Raw genomic sequence first — 25013 nt, 5'->3', positions numbered from 1 at the left:
ATATTAGGCTAATGAGGCTCCACTGATACTTCTCTCTAGCCATGCACTCAAAGTTGTTCTCCTTTTTTGATTTTTGGCAATTGCTTCTCATTATGTTTTGCTGATTATTGTCAATAGCATGGGTGCAGCATTTCTTTACATGTTGCCTGATTTACGCTCTATCCTTCACAATCACGCCACTGTAAAAAAAAAAAAAAAAAAAGTATCCCATTTCACTTACAATATCCATTTTCTCACCACTTTCAATTTTTGAAATTATTATTCCACTTTGGATTCCATCATGACCATATGTCTCTTCTAACGAGCATTTTCAATAAGCTCACTCGCCACTTCTCCACTTATTGTTGGTCATGATGATAACCACATTTGTAAAATACCTTCAGTGTAACACAAACAGCGAGCGCAAACATGCCCCAACAAATCAGGTGATAACCAGTCACGGCTGCTATCGCCATCTGTTGGTAGCAGGAAGAGATAAAATGCTTTTGCCGTGGAGCAGCACTCAACAGGCTTTAGGTATCTGTAAATAAAGTTTTACTGAAACACATCCATGTCTATTTGTTTAAGTATTGTCTATGTCAGCTTTTGAGCTACAGTGGCAGAGTGGAGTAGTTGTGACCGAAACCGTATGGTCCTCAACACCTAAAGTATTTATGATCTGGACCTTTCCAGAAAGAATTTGCCAACCCCTGCTCTAGAGTGTTTATAAAAATTAATAAATATAAGTTTGCAACCAGAGCAATATACAGCTTGAGTCTACACATGACTCAGTGTTGTGGGAGGGACCCAAGGGGAGGTAATTGAATCATGGGGGCCAGTCTTTCCTGTGCTACTCTGGTGATAGTGAATAAGTCTCCATGAGATCTGATGGGTTTATCAGGGGTTTCCACTTTTGCTTCTTCCTCGTTTTTTCTCTTGTTGCCACTATGTAGGAGATCTCTCACCCCTGCCATGATTCTGAGGCCTCCCTAGCCATGTGGAACTGTAATTCCAATTAAACCTCTTTTTCTTCCCAGTCTCGGATATGTCTTTATCAGCAGCATGAAAATGGACTAATACACTCAGATAGATGGCCCTTGTGAAGCTCATTTGCATGAGACCTGAGAGCCTTTTGAGAGAATTTATTCTGAGTAAAGAAGGGATCCAACTCAAATAACCTGACCCAGCTGGATAGTTTAATCAATGAAAGGAAATTTCTCATTACTACCTGATGGCTGTAAGTCCAACTCGTCTTAGTCTATTTCCATAGACACGCATCTGGATCTTGGAGTGGAGTGAGCTTACCTCAGTCAGCTGTGGCCTCAATAATGCTGCTTAACAAACCATCCAAAACTCGGTGGCATACAACAGGCAGCATTTACTCCTCACTCTGGCATCTGCAAGTCTACTGGGGAGGCTCTGCCTCAAGCCACAGGCCTGCTGTATCTGGCTTTGTTCCCCAGGTTTCTCGATCTAGAGAGCATGTTCTTCTCCCAGCAATGGCAAAGGCCCAAGAAGGCAAGTCCAGTTGTGCAAGCACATTCCAAGCTTTTGCTTGCTTTGTATCTGCTAACGTCCCATTAGCCCAAGCAAGTCACGCCGCCAAGCTTAGCATTAATGTTTGGGAAGTACCTTTCTCGCCTAGAGGTTTGGGGAGAGAAAATGAATATTTGCTGAACAACAAAATACCTAAGTAAAGACAGGAGGCTTTGGGAGGCCGAGGTGGGCGGATCACGAGGTCAGGAGATCGAGACCTCCCTGGCTAACACGGTGAAACCCCGTCTCTACTAAAAATATAAAAAATCAGCCAGGCAAGGTGGCAGACGCCTGTAGTCCCAGCTACTCGGGAGGTTGAGGCAGGAGAATGGAGTGAACCCGGGGGGGGAGAGCCTGCAGTGAGCTGAGATCGCGCCACTGCACTCCAGCCTGGGTGACAGCAAGACTCCGTCTCAAAAAAAAAAAAAAGACAGGAAGGCCTGTGTCATCTAACTTTATAGAAGTATGGGATGCCTCCAAGATAGTGCAGCACAAGAAGCAAGAGGCTTTCTCCCTTCTTCTCCACCTGCAACAGACCACTATTCAGTTTTGGCCCCCTGAACTGTGTCCCTTGAGAGATGGCAGCAATAACAGAGCCCAGTGAAGCAACAGTGGGGCAATTGTGGTGACTGGTGGACACTCTTGGGCCTGGCAGTCCAGCAGCAGAGCTCAAGGGGTTGCCCTGGAGTGCAGAGGGAGAGGCTGCAGGGCCCAGCAGAGCAGCAACAGTGCCGGGAGTTCCCAGCACCTGCAGAGCAGCAATGATGTCGGCAGGGCCATGCCCAGTGGAGCAGCAGCACCCCCTAGAGGGCAACTTGGTGCTCACTGAAACAGCAGCATGTGTGTCCAGAAGTGCCAGAGACGTCCCAGGGATTCTTGAGGAAACCACGAGATTTTTCAGAGGATGGTAAGGTAGGGACACAAGACAGTGAAATTTGGGTCATTCCTGTTACCCATGATTTCATTGATACCCACGGACTGGTGGATCCTGGGGAAATTTCTATTATATAAAGTGGGATATCTAACCCTGAATCCCAGACCCCCTCAGAGCACAGAACAGGTTCCCCAAAATACATACACATACACACACACACACACATACACACACACACACACACACACGAACACACACATACAGAGAGAGAGAGAGAGAGAGAGAGAGAGCACAAATACCCTTAGATCCCACCCATCAGAAAGAAACAGGAGCCTTAGCTTCTCCTAGCATCCCCTTCCTTCTTCCCATAGACTCATCAAATATAGATTTCTACCTATTCTAACCAAGACAGGCCAGTGATCTGTAACTAATCCTGTGCCTGGAGGGCAGAGCAGCCTCAATTCTGGGGTCTCAGGAGAAGAACATTGGAAAGGCCTCTTTGTGGGGAAGCTCCCCCTGCTCTCCATCTGTCCAGCCCCACCAAGCCCTGTAGCTGGTGATCATTAAGCAGTAAAGGCATCCCTAATGGTGGCTAATGGCAGGCTTAAGTACTTGTTGCCAGAAAGAACCCCTGGGGTTGGCTCACTTACTGTATTGAGTGATCCTGCAGACCCACGGAGCCACTCTTTCTAATGAGGAGAGCTACTGGATGCTGAATTCAAGCCCAGAAAATGGCTGGGGAGAGAAGGGGAGCCGTGCCAAGGCCCTTCTGTAAGGGTCCAGTGTGAAAGCACAGCCCTCCCCTTGCTGTTCCCCTGTGGCTCCAGTTGCCCAGGCTGCCCTGAAGGGGTTGAATAGTGAATATGGCATTAATAGTTAGCAGCTGAGGCTTTCAGGCCAGCCTCAACTTTCACCTCCACTCTATCTCAGTCATCAATCCCATGACAACAGCCCAAGGTCAAGGAGACAGCAAGTGAAAGAATCTTCAAGTAGGTTACTGAGTGTAATTGTGAAAGAACTACTTCCACCTCTTCCTTGGGTCCCAGATCCATTCACTTCGGCTATGGAACAGCACCAGACATTGACTACTGGTTTAAGACATACACCACACTCTGCAGAATCCAACCTCACCTTCGCAGATGGTATTCATCAATTGAGGCTGTTCAGTTGTAACTGAACTTTCAGCAGAGCTCTCCTCCACCTTATCAAGCCAGTTTCTTCTGGGTGATGGGGCATGTGGTTAGAATAGTGTGCATGGTCTTTAGTTGAGTACCTCACTCCTTTGCCTTAAAAAGCGTGCCCTGGCTCCAGCTCCCAGCCCCAGCGACACAGAAGACGGGTGATTTCTGCACTTCTGCTTGAGGTACCGGTTTCATCTCACTAGGGAGTGCCTAACAGTGGGTTCAGGACAGTCGGTGAAGCGCACTGTGCGCGAGCCGAAGCAGGGCGAGGCATTGCCTCACTCGGGAAGCGCAAGGGGTCAGGGAGTTCCCTTTCCTAGTCAAAGAAAGGGGAAACAGACGGCACTTGGAATATCGGGTCAGTCCCGTCCTAATACTGCGCTTTTCCAACGGGCCTGGAAAACGGCTCACTAGGAGATTGTGTCCCGCACCTGGCTCGGAGGGTCCTATGCCCACAGAGTCTTGCTGATTGCTAGCACAGCAGTCTGAGATCACGCTGCAAGGCGGCAACGAGGCTGGGGGAGGGGCGCCCGCCATTGCCCAGGCTTGCTTAGGTAAACAAAGCAGCCAGGAAGCTCGAACTGGGTGGAGCCCACCACAGCTCAAGGAGGCCTGCCTGCCTCTGTAGGCTCCACCTCTGGGGGCAGGGCACAGACAACCAAAAACTCAGCGAGAACCTCCACAGCCTTAAATGTCCCTGTCTGACTGACAGCTTTGAAGAGAGTAGTGGTTCTCCCAGCACGCAGCTGGAGATCTGAGAAAGGACAGACTGCCTCCTAAAGTGGGTCCCTCACCCCTGAGCAGCCTAACTGGGAGGCACCCCCCCAGTAGGGACAGACTGACACCTCATTCAACCGGGTACTCCTCTGAGACAAAACTTTCAGAGGAACTATCAGACAGCTGAATTTGTGGTCTCACGAAAATCCGCTGTTCTGCAGCCACCGGTGCTGACACCCAGCCAAACAGGGTCTGGAGTGGACCTCTAGTAAACTCCAACAGACCTGCAGCTGAGGGTCTTGTCTGGTAGAAGGAAAATTAACAAACAGAAAGGACATCCACACCAAAAACCCATCTGTACATCACCATCATCGAAGACAAAAAGTAGACAAAACGACAAAGATGGGGAAAAAACAGACCAAAAAAACTGGAAACTCTAAAAAACAGAGCACCTCTCCTCCCCCAAAGGAACGCAGTTCCTCACCAGCAACGGAACAAAGCTGGATGGAGGATGACTTTGATGAGTTGAGAGAAGAAGGCTTCAGACGATCAAACTACTCTGGGCTACGAGAGGAAATTCAAAACAATAGCAAAGAAGTTAAAAACTTTGAAAAAAAATTAGAAGAATGGATAACTAGAATAACCAATGGAGAGAAGGGCTTAAAGGAGATGATGGAGCTGAAAGCCAAGTTTCGAGAACTACGCGAAGAATGCAGAAGCCTCAGTAGCAGATGCGATCAACTGGAAGAAAGGGTATCGCTGATAGAAGATGAAATGAATGAAATGAAAAGAGAAGGGAAGTTTAGAGAAAAAAGAATAAAAAGAAATGAACAAAGCCTCCAAGAAATTTGGGACTATGTGAAAAGACCAAACCTACGTCTGATTGGTGTACCTGAAAATGATGGGGAGAATGGAACCAAGTTGGAAAACACTCTGCAAGATATTATCCAGGAGAACTTCCCCAATCTAGCAAGGCAGGCCAGCATTCAGATTCAGGAAATACAGAGAACGCCACAAAGATACTCCTCGAGAAGGGCAACTCCAAGACACATAATTGTCAGATTCACCAAAGTTGAAATGAAGGAAAAAATGTTAAGGGCAGCCAGAGAGAAAGGTCGGGTTACCCAAAAAGGGAAGCCCATCAGACTAACAGCTGATCTCTCAGCAGAAACTCTACAAGCCAGAAGAGAGTGGGGGCCGATATTCAACATTCTTAAAGAAAAGAATTTTCAACCTAGAATTTCCTATCCCGCCAAACTAAGCTTCATAAGTGAAGGAGAAATAAAATACTTTACAGACAAGCAAACGCTGAGTGATTTTGTCACCACCAGGCCTGCCCTAAAAGAGCTCCTGAAGGAAGCACTAAACATGGAAAGGAATAACCGGTACCAGCCCCTGCAAAAACATGCCAAATTGTAAAGACCATCGAGGCTAGGAAGAAACTATAGCAACTAACGAGCAAAATAACCAACTAACATCATAATGACAGGATCAGATTCACACATAACAATATTCACGTTAAATGTAAATGGGCTAAATGCTCCAATCAAAAGACACAGACTGGCAAACTGGATAAGGAGTCAGGACCCATCAGTGTGCTGTATTCAGGAAACCCATCTCACGTGCAGAGACACACATAGACTCAAAATAAAGGGATGGAGGAAGATCTATCAAGCAACTGGAAAACAAAAAAAGGCAGAGGTTGCAATCCTAGTCTCTGATAAAATAGACTTTAAACCAACAAAGATCAAAAGAGACAAAGAAGGCCATTACATAATGGTAAAGGGATCAATTCAACAAGAAGAGCTAACTATCCTAAATATATATGCACCCAACACAGGAGCACCCAGATTCATAAAGCAAGTCCTCAGTGACCTACAAAGGGACTTAAACTCCCACACAATAATAATGGGAGATTTTAACACCCCACTGTCAGCATTAGACAGATCAACGAGACAGAAAGTTAACAAGGATATCCAGGAATTGAACTCAGCTCTACATAAAGTGGACCTAATAGACATCTACAGAACTCTCCACCCCAAATCAACAGAATATACATTTTTTTCAGCACCACACCACACCTATTCCAAAATTGACCACATAGTTGGAAGTAAAGCTCTTCTCAGCAAATGTAAAAGAACAGAGATTATAACAAACTGTCTCTCAGACCACAGTGCAATCAAACTAGAACTCAGGATTAAGAAACTCAGTCAAAACCGCTCAACTACATGGAAACTGAACAACCTGCTCCTGAATGACTATTGGGTACATAATGAAATGAAGGCAGAAATAAAGATGTTCTTTGAAACCAACGAGAACAAAGACACAACATACCAGAATCTCTGGGACACGTTCAAAGCAGTGTGTAGAGGGAAATTTACAGCACTAAATGCCCACAAGAGAAAGCAGGAAAGATCCAAAATTGACACCCTAACATCACAATTAAAAGAACTAGAAAAGCAAGAGCAAACACATTCAAAAGCTAGCAGAAGGCTAGAAATAACTAAAATCAGAGCAGAACTGAAGGAAATAGAGACACAAAAAACCCTTCAAAAAATTAATGAATCCAGGAGCTGGTTTTTTGAAAAGATCAACAAAATTGATGGACCGCTAGCAAGACTAATAAAGAAGAAAAGAGAGAAGAATCAAATAGATGCAATAAAAAACGAAAAAGGGGATATCACCACCGATCCCACAGAAATACAATCTACCATCAGAGAATACTACAAACACCTCTATGCAAATAAACTAGAAAATCTAGAAGAAATGGATAAATTCCTCGACAAATACACCCTCCCAAGACTAAACCAGGAAGAAGGAAGTTGAATCTCTGAACAGACCAATAACAGGTTCTGAAATTGTGGCAATAATCAATAGCTTACCAACCAAAAAGAGTCCAGGACCTGATGGATTCACAGCTGAATTCTACCAGAGGTACAAGGAGGAACTGGTACCATTCCTTCTGAAACTATTCCAATCCATAGAAAAAGAGGGAATCCTCCCTAACACATTTTACGAAGCCAGCATCGTCCTGATACCAAAACCTGGCAGAGACATAACCAAAAAAGAGAATTTCAGACCAATATCCTTGATGAACATTGATGCAAAAATCCTCAATAAAATACTGGCAAACCGAATCCAGCAGCACATCAAAAAGCTTATCCACCATGATCAAGTGGGCTTCATCCCTGGGATGCAAGGCTGGTTCAACATACGCAAATCAATAAATGTAATCCAGCATATAAACAGAACCAAAGACAAAAACCACATGATTATCTCAATAGATGCAGAAAAGGCCTTTGACAAAATTCAACAACCCTTCATGCTAAAAACTCTCAATAAATTAGGTATTGATGGGACGTATCTCAAAATAATAAGAGCTATCTACAACAAACCCACAGCCAATATCATACTGAATGGGCAAAAACTGGAAGCATTCCCTCTGAAAACTGGCACAAGACAGGGATGCCCTCTCTCACCGCTCCTATTCAACATAGTGCTGGAAGTTCTGGCCAGAGCAATCAGGCAGGAGAAGGAAATAAAGGGTATTCAATTAGGAAAAGAGGAAGTCAAATTGTCCCTGTTTGCAGATGACATGATTGTATATCTAGAAAACCCCATTGTCTCAGCCCAAAATCTCCTTAAGCTGATTAGCAACTTCAGCAAAGTCTCAGGATACAAAATTAATGTACAAAAATCACAAGCATTCTTGTACACCAATAACAGACAAACAGAGAGCCAAATCATGAGTGAACTCCCATTCACAATTGCTTCAAAGAGAATAAAATACCTAGGAATCCAACTTACAAGGGATGTGAAGGACCTCTTCAAGGAGAACTACAAACCACTGCTCAATGAAATAAAAGAGGATACAAACAAATGGAAGAACATTCCATGCTCATGGGTTGGAAGAATCAATATCGTGAAAATGGCCATACTGCCCAAGGTAATTTATAGATTCAATGCCATCCCCATCAAGCTACCAATGACTTTCTTCACAGAATTGGAAAAAACTACTTTAAAGTTCATATGGAACCAAAAAAGAGCCCGCATCGCCAAGTCAATCCTAAGCCAAAAGAACAAAGCTGGAGGCATCACGCTACCTGACTTCAAACTATACTACAAGGCTACAGTAACCAAAACAGCATGGTACTGGTACCACAACAGAGACATAGATCAATGGAACAGAACAGAGCCCTCAGAAATGATGCCGCATAGCTACAACTATCTGATCTTTGACAAACCTGACAAAAACAAGAAATGGGGAAAGGATTCCCTATTTAATAAATGGTGCTGGGAAAACTGGCTAGCCATATGTAGAAAGCTGAAACTGGATCCCTTCCTTACACCTTATACAAAAATTAATTCAAGATGGATTAAAGACTTATATGTTAGACCTAAAACCATTAAAATCCTACAAGAAAACCTAGGCAATACCATTCAGGACATAGGCGTGGACAAGGACTTCATGTCTAAAACACCAAAAGCAATGGCAACAAAAGCCAAAATCGACAAATGGGATCTCATTAAACTAAAGAGCTTCTGCACAGCAAAAGAAACTATCATCAGAGTGAACAGGCAACCTACAGAATGGGAGAAAATTTTTGCAACCTACTCATCTGACAAAGGGCTAATATCCAGAATCTACAATGAACTCAAACAAATTTACAAGAAAAAAACAAACAACCCCATCAAAAAGTGGGCAGAGGACATGAACAGACACTTCTCAAAAGAAGACATTTATGCAGCCAAAAAACACATGAAGAAATGCTCCTCATCACTGGCCATCAGAGAAATGCAAATCAAAACCACAGTGAGATACCATCTCACACCAGTTAGAATGGCCATCATTAAAAAATCAGGAAACAACAGGTGCTGGAGAGGATGTGGAGAAATAGGAACACTTTTACACTGTTGGTGGGACTGTAAACTAGTTCAACCATTGTGGAAGTCAGTGTGGCGATTCCTCAGGGATCTAGAACTAGAAATACCATTTGACCCAGCCATCCCATTACTGGGTATATACCCAAAGGACTATAAATCATGCTGCTATAAAGACACATGCACACGTATGTTTATTGCGGCACTATTCACAATAGCAAAGAGTTGGAACCAACCCAAATGTCCAACAACGATAGACTGGATTAAGAAAATGTGGCACATATACACCATGGAATACTATGCAGCCATAAAAAATGATGAGTTCGTGTCCTTTGTAGGGACATGGATGAAACTGGAAAACATCATTCTCAGTAAACTATCGCAAGGACAAAAAAACAAACACCGCATGTTCTCACTCATAGGTGGGAATTGAACAATGAGAACTCATGGACACAGGAAGGGGAACATCACGCTCCGGGGACTGTTGTGGGGTGGGGGGAGGGGGGAGGGACAGCATTAGGAGATACACCTAATGCTAAATGACGAGTTAATGGGTGCAGGAAATCAACATGGCACATGGATACATATGTAACAAACCTGCACATTGTGCACATGTACCCTAAAACCCTAAAGTATAATAAAAAACAAAACAAACAAACAAACAAACAAAAAAAAAAAAAAAAAAAAAAAAAAAAAAAAAAAGCGTGCCCTGGTTGGAGGTATTACTGTGTGGATACCAAGGGGATGATAAGTCCAGAAATGATGGTTCTGGACTTTAGCTGGTGCTGTGGGCAGGAAAAGAAAGCCTCTATTTGATGTACAACCTACTCAGCCATGCCCAAACAATGTAACATGGGAGGGCTTTGTTTCACAGAAGTGTTAGGAAATGCATTGGCAAGGAGGCAGAAGATTCATGGAAATCACTGGGCTTATCACCTGCCCCATTTCCCAGAAGCAGCTGGCCTGATAGGAAGGTGAAACAGTCTGCTGAAAGTGCAAAGCAAGCGTCTCTGCTTGTGGATTATTATAGAAGTTACACACTCCTTGTCTCTGATGGTTCGTCACCACCATCTTGCCTCAACAGCACTGGGACCCCATTACTCCACAGAGATCAAGGATCCTAGTTTCATCTCCAGCTTACAGATGACTCACTACAGAGCTCTTCAAGGATTCTGGTGCCTATTGTCAATGCATTTTTCAACATCTTGGTGCACCCTCCACCCACATGGTGTCCCCAGGAAGGTTTCACAGGCTCCTTCTCCCTGCAGAACTCATAGATCAGCAGTACCAGCAGCCAGGGTGACTTCAAATGTAGTCATCAAGCACAGACGTGCGCGTACATGCAGGCAAGTGTTACTAATGTCCTAACGGGCAAGCCACAGTTCAACACAATTCCCATCATCACCAATTCCCTCAGGTGAATTGGCCACCATGCCATTTTCCTAGATCACTAGGCAAAGCCACAGTCGGGAACTCAGCGACACCCAAGAGAGATCTCTGACAGCACAGTTCACCTGTAACATTAAGCAGCCCTCCAGGCCATTGTTAAACCACGGCCAATGGCAGCTGTAAATGACTGTGTACACACATACCTCACACTCAGCACATATAGCCTTTTCACACCTCACCCTCATCACACCTGCACCCCTCAGAGAGGTTCCCCAGACAGCACACCATCAGCAATTCTACACACAGGCTTATACACAAATACACAGGCATTTGGATCTTTCTTTAAAATAGAGTTGTGCCACAGAAAACACTTTAAGCTGTCTACTTAGAGAGCTCAGAGATCTTGTGTGGGAGGCAGGTCAGGGGCTGGGTGAGGGGAGGAATCTTGAAACCAGACATAAATGGAGTGGAGGCAGGTAGGTTTACCCTGAAGTTGTTTTATGCCTCTCACAATGGCTACCAACATCTCAGAAGTCAGGAAATTGAAAAGTGAGCATCTCATGCTATCCACTTAGCGGAGTGGCTATCTGGAATTGAATTCTGAGACAGAGAGAGAGAGAGAGAGAGGGGAATCATTTGTCCTCAGAGAAGGACTAAGAAGGATCTGTGCAATGAAGACAGCCCACATCCTAGAGATACCCAGATCTGGGTTACAGCTGCACTAATTAGCTGTGTGAGCTAGGGCAACTTATCTCACCTCTCTGAGCTTCAGTTTCCCAGTTCTATCATAGAGTTACCGTGAGAGTTCAATAAGACAACTTTAGGCAGTACCTGGCATTCAAAAAGTGCCATTTCTCTTTTCTTCCCCCTTCTCATTAGGGAGAATGAGGAACATGAAGCCTCCAGGTACACTGGGCCTCATACCCCACGATCAGGCACCGAATCCTAACCACTCTGTTGTAATTTTATTTCTGACGATAAAGTGCTTCACCCCTGAATACTGGATCTGAGTTTGACCCGGTATTTGGGCATCTGCCGGTTTTTGGCTCTATGCTGGGATCTGGTTTTCTGCCTTCTCTCATGAACTCTTTTTGCTGACTCTGCTTCCTGACTCAACTCCGTTCTATTTTTCTATTTTTTTTCTAAAACCATTTTTCTATTTTTCTCTCTGTTTCTTCCTTCCTCCCTCCCCCCTTTCCTTCCTTCCCTCTTTTCTTCTTTGCTTCCTTTCCTTCCCTCCTCTCTCATTCCTTCTCTCCCTGTCTCCCTCCTTCCTTCCTTCTCTCCTCCCTGTCGAGAATAGCTCTGAAAAATCTACAGCATGTCCAATGCTGTGCTAGGCACGCAGCCTAACAGACAGTCCCAGAAACAAGACAGATGTGGTCCCTGATCTCAAGGGCCTTCATTCAGATAGGAGAGACAGAACATGAACAAATATATAACAGAATGTTAAAATGCAATTGTTATCCAGGGCACCAAAAGACAATAGCTGTCATATGTCAAAGGAGGTAGTAGACCATGTGCACAATTTGCAAAGGAGGTTGTAAACATCAGTTTCACATCCAGTGTATGTGCAGGTCAAGAGTTGGATTTGGGGAAAAAAAATATTTTAGCAGAGAATTTCTTGGAGTAAGCTGTGCTACGAATCCTACCCCTACCCAGGGTGGAGGAGTGGGAGGCTGTGGAAGGCCATGGGAGGTACAACTATATTGACAGGTGTTTGGTTTTTCTTCACTTCTGGGCGTCAAAGAGATTGTACTTCATCTACCTTACCTTGAAGTCAGGGATGGCATAATTTGCTTTGGCCACTGAAATGTGCCACTTGCAGATAGAAGCATTTCATGACAGGACTCAGCCCTGCTGCCCTCTCTTCCTTTGCTGTGACAATTGTAGAAACACTTTTTTTTATTATTTAATTCTATTAAAGTTATTTAGCCCATTAATATTTATAACAACTACTGAAAAGAAAGAGGGGGTCATCTTAGGTCCTATCAACAGTATCGGAGTGACTATCTAGCAGCTACTTAAGGTAAAAATTATTTTCTCATATGAAGCAAAAGTTAAGTTCACTAAGAATAGTTGTTTTTTCTCATGCAAAAGGGTTTTTGTTGCTGTTGTTGTTGTTGTTGTTGTTATTTTTGAGATGGAGTCTCACTCTGTTGCCCAGGCTGGAGTGCAGTAGCGCAATCTCAGCTCACTGCAACCTCCACTCCCCGGGTTCAAGCAATTCTCCTGCCTCAGCCTCCCAAGTAGCTAGGATTAACAGGCACCTGCCACTGAGCCCAGCTAATTTTTATATTTTTAGTAGAGTCGGGGTTTCACCATCTTGGCCAGGCTGGTCTTGAACTCCTGACCTCGTGATCCTGCCACCTTGGCTTCCCAAAGTGCTGGGATTACAGGCGTGAGCCACCGCGCCCAGCCCACAACAGGGTTTTTTATTGTGGGTAAATATGCCGACATAAAATTTACAGTTTTGACAGTTTGCAAGTATACAGTTCAGTGGCATTCAATACATTCACATTGTGCAACCAACATGACTATCCACCTGCAGTACTTTTTTGTACAACCATTTTTTATATCCAGGTGCCATAGATTAAAGCATCCTGGAGCACTGAGTCAACACTTGGAGGACAACTGTCCTTTTGTGTTATCTGGACCCACAGTGGATTGAAAGCAAGAAATAAATTTGTGTAGTATTAAGCTACTTTGGTTGGGATCTGTTTGTTGGCTCAGCATTATCTAGCCTAGCCTGATGAGTACACAGGTGCTGCCTCCTCACCCCAAATCAAGAGACTATGGCTTTGTGATACCCCTTGGAGAACGGAATGTGGGAATCCTGTAGTCTCACTTGAGAAATCCAAATGTCAAGAGGCTGGCTGCTGCAGCCTGTGATGCAGAGCTGAGGGCTACAGTCTGGAAAGTGACGTTCTTTCAGAGTTTGCCAGAGCAAAGGAATAACAAGACTTTCACACGAATCTGATATAAGTCAAGTGCCAGAGAGAGCCAGAGTGGGGGTCATCTTAGGTTCTTTCAAGGAAGGCCACATGGAAGAGCAAGCAGACCTCAGCAGAGAGAAGGCAGAGACGCTGCTGGATTCTCAGGAGAATGCAAACAGCCGAAATAGAGATGCGTGTGGTCCAGACCAGGGACTGCAGGTGAGAAATCTTCAGTGAGAAGGTGGCATCTCCGAAGTCTCCCAAAAGCACCCATGAGAGGAAGAAGTCACTTTAAACATCTGCCAAGTCCAAAGAGATTTGAAGCTGGTCACCACTATGATAACAGTCAAGTGAAGTCATCCTTGCTCCCCTAACCTCTTCTATGACTTCCTCATCCAGTCCTGGAGGCATCATGAACATGACTAGCAAGGTGAGAGGGAGTAGATGTACTACGTGAATGAAGAAAGAGAGAAAGCCCCAACCATACATCTTCCTTCCCCTACAGCTTCCAGCGTGCAGCAGGCTGAGTCAAGAAGTCTATCCTTCAAGGCAAGATTGTGGGGCTGTATATTTTAATTACTAAATTAGAAATATAGTTGAAACTTAAAGTATCTATAGGACTTTTTACTATACGGTAACAACCATAGATGTTAAGAGCCCAGTTGGGTTTTTATCCAGAGACAAGAGAAGAAGTAGGCCCATAGAATGTATTTTAACTGGGATCATGGGAGACAAAAATAAAATTGCTTTAGAATTGCAGTCATACTCCTTCAACATAATGGCACAAATAAATCTACACATGTTTTCTGAGATCAGCAAAGTCATGTAAAAGATCTGACAGGAGTGTTATAGCTAAAGAAATTATTTGTGAATCAAAATGGGAAGTGGTCAGCCACAGGCACAGAACAAGTGGTACTTAGAGGACCACTGGACTGTCCATCCCAGCCCTGAGGATTTGGTTCACCATGGACCGTGGCCTTGACCCCTTCAGTTTCCTGTGACATACTTGTGGCATATGTACAGGTTGATTCTTTAGGGTATCGTGGCTTCAGGTTGTTCACCTTTCACATTGCGTAATTAAATCCTATTGTTCTAATTGCACATGTACTAGGAGTGATGGAAATGGTCAACTGGCTTTCAGCATCCACTCCCACCTCCTTCTACTGAGTATTCCTATACTGGAAGGATTTGTTTTAGTCTACATTTCCAAGACTCCCTTGGAGATTGAGTGATTGAGTTCTCGGTGAGAAATAGGTTTCATCATTCAAATGCACCTAAGTGAAATTTTGCAGGGAAAAGTGAGGCAGGGGCTGTCTTCCTTTTGACAAACAAGGGAGTAGAGATATCAGTAGGCTTTCATCCGACTTCATGTTTCAGCATCCAGGCAATTGTGGTGGTGCTACAGGCAGACTCCTGAGCCCTAGATTACAGCCATAGCTTTGTACATTTGATCTCAATTATTTCAGGCTCAACCTCCTGATCTCTTGCTATCCAGATTATATCAAAGGTAACAGCTCCCCCGGTGGATCCATTCTACTAGGAATCAGTCCTGGAGGCCCCACTTAGAGTCTGCCCTCCAAGCCATCCAGCTATTTTGGAAGCACCTAATTCCTCATCATAAATAAATCTTTTTATTCTTCAAATATCCAAAGTTCCTGTGTCCAGCATTAAATCCCGACTGATGCATGAGAACACCTTCTTATTTGGCATGGCCACAAAGAGAGAATGCTCAGTGTTCAGAGGACATGAGCAGCCATGCCATTTGCCCAAGTGGGAATATTTTTCAAGGAAGTCTGATGTTGCAAGCCAGACCCTTATGAAGTCCACAGACCTCAGTACATTGGTATTCATTCCTGAGTTTGATCAGTTCTGGGGCACGGACCAAACTGTTTATGTAAGGCTAGACTGAAGGCTGGGCATGGGTGAATTCACCAAGAAAAATGGCACCTTGTAAGGCCTTGGGGGAAACAGACCACCCGGTTTTCTCTGGTGGCACCTCAACTTTGCACACACTTCAACATTCAAACACCCCAGAAGTCCTTCTGCGTCTCCGTATGGCCACTCCTGGTGAGATCAGCCCTGCCAGGCTCTACTGCCCATGTAGCCGATCTGGACAACTTGTCTATGCCCTCCATCCCCAGTCCTCCTCCTGCTGCTCCCTCTTATGACAAAATCAACACACAGTGACATTGCCTGGTTAGCTGCTCTTTAGAAAACACTGCCACTTTGGCTGGAAAAGTCCATCATTGAGGCATTTCCACCCAGGCAAAATGCACCCAAGAAACAAAGCAAGTTGTGCCTCCCTCAACCACAGCAGGGAGTCATGCATCAAAGTCAGTGCATTGGCAGGGACGGCAACCTCAACAATTTTCTCTTAACCCTTCCTTTGTTCTCCATTCCATTTGAGCTCCCTGAACAACAGGTGCTTTTGAAGACGGAAACTGTGTCCCCTTGTCCTTACATTCTACACTCCTAGCTCTGGAGTATACAGAGTAGATGCTTAGTGATGGTTTGTTGGATGAATGACACTTCTAGTTGTTGCTTTTTTTCTTGCCCCTCTCCCCTTACACCATGCATACCAGCCACAGAGGGGAGATTTCATTCCATGCCTTCCCATACCCTCAGCCTTCACACATTTTTTCCTCACTATGTAACATACATCCACCTTCAAGGCACCATTTAGACCTATACTTTCCAGGAAACTTTCCTGACTCCTTAGACTGGTTTCTCCCATTAGACATTCCCATAGCTCCCTGCACTTCCTCCTCATGTTACCCATCACCCCTACATATAACTACTTGTCCAAGTGTCTGCCTTCCCCACTGAATGGTCAACTGCAAGGAGGCAGTGGGCCACACACTCTGTAAACATCTGTAGAATGAAAGAATGAATGAATTTCTCTGTGAAACACATGCATTAAGAGTTAGGACCTTTCTCTGAAGAACTCTCAGCCAGAATCTCTAACCACATAATAGCGAAGGGAACCCCAGTCTACTATTTGGCCCTTCTAGAAGATAGCCCAACTTCTCCCGCACCTGCCCCAGGTTTTTCACACTTAACTCACCCACCAGGACTCACTGGTCTCTTGAGGGTGGGTATTTATTTTATATGCTATATTTACTACAGCAATTTGCTTTTATCTTTTCTCTATTTTCCTTTCATTGTGCCATTTTTAGCCCATTTTAGTTCTTTTTTATTATATTTTCCCATTTTCCTTATTCCTATTCAAAAGAAAATTTCATTGTAAGAAGGCATAGCTCTAAGCAGCTGATTTTTCCTAAACTGGAAACATCAGGTGTCATTCCCATCTTCTCCCATTCCTCCCAACCAGCTAGCACTACAGAGAAATGTCTTCCATCCAGAGGAAGCCTTCTGTTCCTGTCCTGTTCCTTCCCCTAGACTACAAAGACTTTTCACTAGGATGGTGAAGTGTTTCCCACCAAAAGTCACTTTGTCTAATCACAGAAGAGAGCAAAAGGCCAAGTTTCTCTGGCCTCAGAGAACAAATAAGTTCAGCCTCCAAATGCAACCTTATTGTGAGTATAATTCATCTGTGTTTCCCCAGAGCCAGGCTCAGGAGCCTTCATCTGTAAAGTGTCAGAAAATGTCTGAAAAGTGAATAAATTAACAATGATTGAATGAATGACCGAAAGAGTGAATGGATAGATGAATGAATGGGTGGGATGATGGTACACGGATGGACTAATGAACAAATGAATAAACACGAGAAATGAATGAATCAGTGAATGAACCAATGGGTAAATAAATGACAGTTGGATATGATGGTCAGAGGGATAAATGGAGTGAGTGGGAGAGTGAATAAGTAAATTAGTGGATGAATGATTGAGTGAATAGATGAATGAATGAATAAATGAGTGGATTAATAAGTAAGTTTTAGTGAGCCCTATAACTCAAGCATAAACCAGGCATGCTCCTGAGACTGGAAAATGAAACTCGATACTAAAAATACAATAAAGTAATTTAAAAAAAAAACACTGTGATAATACAGAGCTCATTGATCAGGGCCCCAAGATCAATATTCTTCTGGACAAATCTTCAGTGTGGTTTCTCAGCCCCACCCATTGACTGTCACTGGAGCTGTGGAAAAGACAGATTGAAAGACAGCGTGTGGCTGTTGAGAGGTTGTATGTGTGATCAGGACAGTGGTTCTTTTCTCTAGCTGTGCTTTAGAATCCTCTGGGGAGTTTTCAAAAAGGAATTGTGATCTACTTGGATTCGAGGCAGAGGGCAGTGGGACAGGAGCAGAAAGGAGGGAGGCATGGCTTCCTTTGTTTTTATAAAGGCTCCCACAAAATCTAATGTGCAGCCAGGGTTTGAGAATCACTGATTCCATGGTGAACAACATTCTGATGTGGGTACTTGGACACAATCATTTAGATGCCAATGGCATCTACATGTGACCAAACAAAAAACATGGCCTTTCTTCTGTTCTTTTAATCAAGTAATGTGTGAAACTGACACACACACACACACACACACACACACACACACACGACTTATTTTATTGCCTACCCTACCCACACCCTCTGGAAGGGGCAGCCTCACCCCATGACTCCCCCTCCTTCACTCCACACTCTTGGCTGATTTTACAGGGTAGACAGTTGGCCTAGGGGCAGAGTTCTGGGGTAAAGGTCAGATCAGGTAAAAGTCAGGAATGGAGCACAGTTCCCAGAAATGAGGAGACACATGGGCAGAGGGGCTCAAAGATATCTAAAATACACAATATTTTGACATTAAAAAAAATTTTTACGTAGCCACTATGACCCAGTAGTATCAAAATCATCAACATAAAATGTCTCTTCTGTCAAAATATCTCTCTTAGGAGGCAAGATGGCTGGTGAGCTTTTGCTACACAAGGAAACAGTAAGATCCCTGACAACCACCTGGCCAAAAGACAGGCAGGGAAATCAGGTGGAGAACAAGCCAGCCACTTGAAAAATAAGTATGGTGTTCTCAGTGCCTGGGAACCAGAGATCTGGGGAGGCGCTTCTCTGCTTCAATGAAGGGGCTTCTGCTTGGGCCACCAGACAGTTCCAACAGTGTGTGTATGGTCTGCTTCTTTTCTGTCCAGGTTACCTTCATTTTTAGGAAGGTTCTTTTTGGAAGTTCATTTCTACTGTCTTCACTGTGCCAAGAAGAGATGAAAGGAAAAGTTTGGAGGAAAGTGAGAACAGAGAAAACCACTAGGTTTCTTGGGATGAAGAATAGGTAGGTATAGGGTGGAGTAAAGCACAGGGAATTGCTCACCTATTCCCAGGTACTTGTTCCAGGGAAAGATAAAGGAAAGGGAGGGAAGGAATCTTGAAACTTGAAATTTGCAGGAGGTAAATTCAGGATCAATAAAAGGAAGTGCTCCTTCACACAGCGGGGAATGAATTCACAGAACTCATCAGCCCAAGAGGAGATGCAGCTGAAAATATAAATAAGATCCCAAAACCTGTAGATACAAACTGGATTATTGAAAGAAAAATGATGACATTAAGTTGACATCTAGGAGAACAATCCTGTTCTCCCCTAATTTACTCTTTAGTGCCCTAGATTAAGTCAAGATCCTGGACTACAGATACCAAGCAGACGACCTACTGTGATCATCCAACAATCTCATGTTTGATTCCCCAGGAAACTAACTTTTCTTCCTTCTTGCTTCCTTCCTTGTAAGCACCAGTGGCAGGTTCCGTCTGTTAAACACCTTCTATTTCCCAGGCATTATTACTTTACACCCACTGTCTAATTTAAATCAAGAATCCAAAAAGCATTTATTGAGTACTTTTTTGTGTGCTTACCACTTTACAAGATTTTACCGGTAGTGGAGAATTAAAAGACTCTGTCTAGGTCTTTGAGAAGTCTATGATACATTTGAGAAGACAGAAAAAAATATGCATAATTTATTAAACAATTGACAGATATAGGAAAGCACTGGAGTTGATGGATAAACACAGGAAATCACTGCATGTTTGAGGCGTGTAAGATAAGAACTAGTGGGGGCTAAGGACTTAGCAAACATGTTTACAGCAGGTGATTAAGAGTAGCGCCCTGGCTCCAGCCTATGTGATTTCAAGCCCCAGTTCTTCCATTTCGAAGCTGTGGAATCTGGATAAGTTACTCAATCTCTCTGAACCTCAGTTTCCTTATCTGTAAAATGTGTATGCTAAGGATACCTTCCTCTTGGGGTTGTTGAAGGATTAAATGAATCAATGCCTGCAACGCATTCTCCTGCTGACCCCGTCTTTGGTTAAACTCTTCTAGAAGCCAGACATAGGAGAACCCACTGATGTGGACCATCTAGGTCTGCCCACCAGGATAGAGAACAGGGTGGAGAAGGGACCTGGAAGAGCAGAATGGAGATGCCGGGCGCACCATCCAACCTAAAGCACATTCCCACTGTCATCCTCACAGAACCTTATTTTTTTCTTTAATTGCAGTTAGAACAATTACTATTTATTTAATAGAAATTTATTTAAAACAATGCCTGAAACATAGTGAGTGTTCAATAAGCATTAGTTATCAGTATTTTTATCTCTTGTAAGGACCAGCACGAGAAGAGAGGTGAACCAGAGGGCAGGCCAACCACTTCCTCTGCTGTGTGCTGTGTGATCGGGATGAAATTCAGAAAATCTCATCTCGTGCTGTCTCTCCTGAGCGCTAGGCTCTAGACACTGCCCTTCTCTCTGTTCCTTGAACACAACAGTGAGCTCTTTCCACCTCGGAGTTTTCACACGCGACTTCCTCCTGCCTGGAGTGTCTTTCCTCCCCCGTTCTTCACATGGCTGGCTCCCTCTCATCCCGAAAGTCTAGCTTAAATGTCACTTCCTCAGAGAGGCTTTCTATTGCCATCTGTATCCATCAGGGTCCTGGCAGGAAACAATGGCACATTCACATTAGGATAATTCAAGGAGGTTTCTAAACGGACTATGCATAAAGGCATGAAGCGAGACAAAGGGGTACCACCAGGGAGAGGACAGAACCGCCCCTAGCCCAGAAGGATGAAGGAGCAGGACGAAGAATGCGGCCAGCCCAGGGTAACCAGCCAGGGAGAAAGCTAGGGGGATAAATATCCCAACCTCACTCTCCTCTCACCCTCTAATCTCTGCTGACCACCCCCTTTGGCTGAACCCTATTAGAAGCCAGACATAAGAGAACCCACTGAGGTGGGCCATCCAGGTCAGCCCACCAGGGCAGAAACCAGAGTGGAGGAAAGACCTGGAGGATCAGAGTGGAAACGCCAGATGTACCATCCAACCTAAAGCACATCCCCTCTCAGAATCTTATTCTTTTCTTTAATTTCAGTTAGAACAATTTCTATTTATTTAATAGAAATGTATTTATTTATTTTATTTAAGAGCCATCTCTCACAATGCCATGAGCACTGAAACCATTTTGGCTTTGCTTATCACCAGGTACCCAGTACCTAGCACAGCACTGGGGACATAGCAAATAATTGGTAAATGTTTGAGACAAATGAGTGGATGGATAAGGTTGCCACTACACAAGAAGTGATAGCCAAAGGTCCAAACTGTATTGTTCCAAAGATATACAGCCGTCTCAAGCTTGGCCCAGACCAGTAGCCAGGTATATCAGAATGCAAGAGACCCAATCTATGTGGACATGTGTCCCCTCTATGCAGATACTATACCTGGAGTGACAGGATCCTGGTTGGAGGTCACTCGCCCACTGTGAGCAGGACCTGAGTCAACAGCTGAGAATTAGAGACAGATCCAACCCTCAGGAGGGGACCTAGCAAGAACCACACAAGGCAGTAGGGCCTCAGGTGGAGCTCAAGCCCAGGCAGGATCCCGGTTGCCTGAGGAAAGAACTGAAGCTGACTTTGTCATGGAGTCTCACAAACCAACCTCCCTCCGTTCTCCACACTGCAGCCAGTGTGATTTTTCTAAATTACAAATCTAATCATGCCATTCCCCCACCGAAACTCCCACTCACTTTCTCATTTATTCCATGCCTGCGATGTGCAAGTCAAAACTCTTCCACATGGTTTGTAGGTCCCTGCATATCCTGGCCCCTGCCTGCCTCTCCCACCTCGTCTCACCTTCACCTCCAACAGGCACCCATGCATACACCTGCACAGTGCATGTGCACACACACCACCCCACCCAACTTTCCACGATGCTATTCCCTCTCTCACCTCTGTGTCTTTTCACACACAGTTTCCTCAACTAAAACACTCTTCACCAGCAATTCTCTTCCACTTGGCTAACATTTTTCTTATTCTTTGGGTCTCAGCTTAAACTTGCTTCCTTTGGATCACTCCCAGGGATCTTCTAAGGCGGGGTTGCAGAGCTTCTCCTTAGGGTTTTCAGGTTGTCTCAGCACCTTGTGCTTCCTTCATCAGAACACTGGCCCTTTTGTGTCATATTTGCCTGAGTGTCTGTCTCCCTGCTGCACAATGACTTCATGAAGGTGGGGCAGAGTCTGCCTTGTCCTCCTTTGTATTCTCAACACGTAGCACAGGTCCTGGCACATAATAAGTGTTCAAAATATCGCTGAATGATTGGGTGGATGGATGGATGGTGGGTGGATGAGTGGTCCATGACTGATGTTAAGAGAAAGCTTTGATTCAGAGCATTTCAATGGAGGCCCACCAATATGTACTAGACCAAAGAGAATCAGAAAGTGCTAGTCATTCCAGACCCACCCATGGGGTCAGACATGCTGAAAGGACCCCTGCCCTGATTCGAGCTTCCAGGGGAGGTTTTATTGCCTGTGAGTGAGCAGGCTCAGGGAGGCCCAGGTTAATGTTACACAGGAAAGACTTCCTGAGAGAACTGAACACTGGGATTCAACAGAAGTGATGTGCGGGAGAAATAATACTGTCAAGCATATGTTATTGAACACTTACTTTATGTCAGGGTCTGAGCCAAGAGCTTATATATTTTATTTCATGTAAGTGACAGAGGCAGAATGTGAACTCGAAGAGTCTGATTCCGAGGCTACACACTTAATGAATATACTACAAAGTCTCCCAAAGCTTGGATGGAGATGAAACAGGAAGGTGTCCCAAGCAGAGACACCCAAGAAAGACAATGATGGAAATAAGCAGGTGCTGAACAGGATTTGGCACAGTGTCAGCTCCAGCCGATGTAGGGAAACAGAGAGACGAAGACAAAGAGTGAAGAATGAAACTGAACATCAGGCGAAAGACTTTCGGGTTGGACCCATTGGCAATAGGATGTGTATTGGAATCGTGATTACCTGGTGCCTGAGAGAGAGCTTCCCATGGCTGATGTACAGGATGGGTGACAAAGGAAGAAAAGACAGAAGATCAGCTGTAAGGCTCCAGGGTGACTCAGGTGACAGGTGACAAGTAACAACTTGGAAGGAGGCCCGGGAATAAAGGAGCCATGGCAGAGGAACACAGTGTAAGATCTGAGGAAGTCAGAGGCAGTGGGGAGCCCCCATTCAGCCCTATCATTCCTTTTTTTATTCTCAGGACAAACTAAAGTATTAACTCAGTTCTGGTTCCTGCCCCAGACCCAAAAGCCGCTTCTGTTTCCAATTGTCAGCACAAGCAGAAAGAAAGTCACCCACATTGGTTAACTGCCGTTCTGCTGCATGGAGGGGCCCAGGGATCCCAAAGTCATTAAGCCAGAGATGGTTTCGGAGTCTCTAACCTCCAGTCTCTCCATGATACTGAGGAAGATGCTTGATTTAACTGGCCCGATTAAAAAAAAAAATCTTGTGATGACTTTCATGAAAATAGACTACTAGCTGAGAGACCTTGGTGACGAGTAAAACTTTAGTGCCTGAAGAGCTTCAACAGTCCACCACTCTGAACCTGACTTCCTGCGGCTGGCTAACTCTTCTCCCAAGTGTGTCTCCTTGACCAAGCAGAGACAGCCCACATAGGGGCGTCACTTGGAGTTAGAGGTGAAGAGCAGAGCTGGATGGAGGCACATGGGAATCTTGCCCTCTCTAATCTATCTCCCATCTAGCACCCAGCGTGTGCATTCTAAAGCCCACACTCATCGATTGATTATACACCTTAAAACCTGCAGGAGCTTCTCAAGATCCTAGAGATGAATTCCAAATCTTTAACATGGCTTTAAGGCCCTTTGGGATCAGGCCCCAGGCTACCTCTCTAGCCTCATATAAGCTTATACTTTGTGTTTCCTGGCTGTGAATGGCTTTCAAGTGCCTTGGGGGCACCCTCTTGCCCCTCATTGAAACTGCGGGAGGAGGCCACAAGTATACCAGGCATCCCATCAATGCAGGCCGATGGAGCAGTAGCAAATTGCAATGACCTCATATTTAACTTTGGGAACCTATATTGATTTCCTGGGGCTGCCATAACACATAAGCCACTTGGTGGCTTAAAACAACAGAAATTTATTTTTGCCCAGTTCTGGAGGCCAGAAGTCTGAGATTGAGCTGTCAGCAAGGCTATGCTCCCTTCAAATACCCTAGTGGAGAGTACTTCCTTGCCCTTTCCAGCTTCCAGTGACTGTCAGCATTCTTTGGGTTGTGGCTGCATCACTCCAATCTCTGCCTCCATCTTCATATGGCCTTTTCCTCTTCTCTCCCAGCATTCTCCTCTTTTGTCTCTTATAGAGTTACTTATCACTGGATTTAAGGCCCACCCAGATAATCTAAGATCATCTCATCTTGAGATCCTTAACTTAGTTACATCTGCAAAGACACTTTTCCAAATAAAGTCACATTCACACCTTCTGGGTTAGGATGTGAAGTCATCTTTTTGGGACCTGACCAAAGAAGGGTGAGTTGGAGGTAACTCTTGGATGGAACAACTCTCTGGAAATAAAAGTAACAGATGAAGAATGGCAATGTAGCCCAGGGAGGTGTCAGGAAGGGCAAAGGTACCCGTCAATTTGCTCTTTAAGCTGTACTCCAGTTTTGCAGTGAAGCCATGACCCCCAAGGAAACTCAGAAGGGACCAAAAGTAGATCACAGCCTGAGCTATACTTCTGTCACCGCTTCCTCTGGAATTGGGATCCTGCCCATCAGCAGCCCTTGACCTCAATGCTCTGAGATCCACATCCTTAAGTCTATTTTATGAGCTTAAGGAAAGCAGCAGATACAGGGGAAAGACCATAAACTTTGGAGTCAGGAGACTGGGTTTGAATCCTGGTTCTGCCCTTTCTAGTTGCTTTGTCTTCCTTCACTGTGAAGGGGTGATGCTATTTCTCTCTCAGGGCTGTTTGGGTTAATGAAATATGAACACTGTGCCTGGCCTGTAACAGGGGTTCTAGACATGCTCTGCTTCCTGGCCACCTTCAAAGGTCACCCATTCCTTCTGTGGATATCCAGGATGACCCCACACCTCCCCAATTCTGCAGGCATCCAGTCCGAGAGGGAGGCCGAAAAAGACAGATAATCATGGGAAGAGGGGAGCTCTAATGGACTCTCTACTTACACTGCACAAACAAGCTCGGACAGAAACTCCTCCTCCTTTGTTCTTTAGGACCCAGCAATGCTTCAGCCCCTGCCACCCTGCATTAAGCAATCTTTCAACTCACTGTCCTTCTT

The sequence above is a fragment of the Symphalangus syndactylus genome, chromosome 12 (assembly GCF_028878055.3).
Source record: "Symphalangus syndactylus isolate Jambi chromosome 12, NHGRI_mSymSyn1-v2.1_pri, whole genome shotgun sequence".
NCBI classification, from domain to species: Eukaryota; Metazoa; Chordata; class Mammalia; order Primates; family Hylobatidae; genus Symphalangus; species Symphalangus syndactylus.
Note: the sequence above shows the minus strand (reverse complement) of the source record.